We start from the raw sequence: 2,500 nt of genomic DNA, 5'->3' as shown, positions 1-2,500 counted from the left end.
AGGTTCCAGAAGCCCCACCAGGGTCCAGAAGCCCCACCAGGTTCCAGAAGCCCCACCAGGGTCCAGAAGCCCCACCAGGGTCCATAAGCCCCACCAGGGTCCATAAGCCCCACCAGGGTCCATAAACCCCACCAGGGTCCAGAAGCCCCACCAGGGTCCAGAAACCCAACCAGGGTCCAGAAGCCCCACCATCCCCACCAGGGTCCATAAACCCCACCAGGGTCCATAAGCCCCACCAGGGTCCAGAAGCCCCACCAGGGTCCATAAACCCCACCAGGGTCCATAAACCCCACCAGGGTCCATAAGCCCCACCAGGGTCCAGAAGCCCCACCAGGGTCCAGAAACCCCACCAGGGTCCAGAAGCCCCACCAGGGTCCATAAACCCGACCAGGGTCCATAAGCCCCACCAGGGTCCAGAAGCCCCACCAGGGTCCATAAACCCCACCAGGGTCCATAAACCCCACCAGGGTCCAGAAGCCCCACCAGGGTCCAGAAGCCCCACCAGGGTCCATAAACCCCACCAGGGTCCAGAAACCCAACCAGGGTCCAGAAACCCCACCAGGGTCCAGAAGCCCCACCAGGGTCCATAAACCCCACCAGGGTCCAGAAACCCAACCAGGGTCCAGAAACCCTAACCCTACCCACTAGACAACAGCTCCACATTGACCCAGGCTCAGACTGTGATGTGGATTGGCAGATTGAATGGAAGACATCTGTGTCCTGTCACCTCGGACCACAGTGGAGACAAGGCACTGTTCAACACCAGAGGGGAGAGCAGCACATATTCACATATATGGACGTAGGATTTCTGATAACATTTCCAAAACTCCCAGCTTTTTCCAGAAATCCAGCAACTATGAGTCGCTTAATATGATGTATTTAATAAAACCCTACATGAAGGAAAGCGGAGGTAAACACAGTACAGGACAGAGACTCCCAGAAATGTTCAGCTCTCTCTCTGAAGTTCTACACAGGCCATGGAGACCACAGAATGTCACAACAATTAGATCAACATTAGCCAGTGTCTCTCACGCCAAGATGGCTGCCTACAGGAGAGAGATAAGGTATGCTCGTGTGACTGGCTACAGGGAAGTCATGAGATAAGCCAAGGATAACAACATGTATTGTTACCATATATAGATTCAGTATCTCCCCAGGATGCCACCACCACCTCAGGGACATCTATAACGCAGCAGTATTCTGATAGATTACACAGTCAAACAGTGTTTGGGTAGTCGAGCTATGGCTCTGAGTAAGATCATTTTAGCTAGGGAATAAGACATCTATAGATGGCTTATAAGCCAAGTCATGTGTGATTTATTTTTATTTTTTATTACTCATAAACTTGGCATAGTTCATTAACATTTGCTAAAACAAAGTATACCTTTGTATTTAATAGGCTATATCCTAATATTGCTTGTGTTGACGTCGAATGAGTCAACATTGCTGCTTTATTATGGGACTTTTTTTTTAAGTCTCTCTCCCCATAGTGCATGTTTAGAAGTGAGTAATTAACACAGTATTAGTTCTCTGTTGATGAAGAATACATCCAGGAGATATGTCGTGTTTGTAACCTATAACTTGTAATTTGTGTTTCCTCTAGAGAGTTTTATACATCTGTTTTTTTTTTTTTGCAGACACACAAAGGCATATGTCAAACATATCTTGTTTACCACGGCGCTAACTTCAACATGTATTGTCTCGGAGCCGCCGCCACCAAAACACTAATTGCTCGTTGCCGTCCTCTCCTGTCAGTTTGTCTTTTCTTCTCGGAGACGCTGTGGTCTTTAGTGTCAGCCAAAAAAGTCCTAAAAACATCCTCCAAAGAGGCAATATTTACTGCTAATAAATTAGTGTTTGCACTGCAGTTATCACTGAAGGAAGAAAAACATTTGCGTTGTGAAATTGCTAATAATGATTGGTTTCCAGACTAAATGTGTTGCTTTTATGTAAATGTCTGGACCTGAAAGTTTGACCTGGAACAAAAAAAAAAAAAAAAAAAAGCCTGCTTAGCTGTATCTGCAAAAAAAAAGGGCATGTGCATTAGTGTGCATCAATTAAACACAGCCAACGAACGAATGAACAAACGCACACCCCCTACTTAATAACGTACGGCGTTCCATAATCTAACCGGGGTTGCCGTGGCAACTGACCAGCAAACGAAGGAACGGCAATCAGAGTAAAAAAATATAGATATATTTTAGAAAAAAGGCATAGAGGCGGCCGACACTCAAAAACAACTGCACAGTGAAATGTTTCGGTCAATATGAATAAGTAACATGTACTAGACTAGACCATGTTAGTTGTGAATGTAATATCAAGTTGGATCTGCTCAATCGTTGTCTTTATCATGTCTCTTGAACACAAATTCGTGGAACTTGAAGAGTTTCTAATCCTAATTGTAGAACACATTGATCGGGTGATGGTCCAGTCCCTGTTGTACGAACACAAATAAACAGGCAAAGGCTTCAGTCTAGTCCCACTGCTGTCTATGTCCAAA

The sequence above is a fragment of the Salmo salar genome, chromosome 15 (assembly GCF_965601325.2).
Source record: "Salmo salar chromosome 15, fSalSal1, whole genome shotgun sequence".
NCBI classification, from domain to species: domain Eukaryota; kingdom Metazoa; phylum Chordata; class Actinopteri; order Salmoniformes; family Salmonidae; genus Salmo; species Salmo salar.
The sequence above is the reverse complement of the archived record's forward strand: the minus strand, read 5'-3'. Positions refer to the sequence as shown.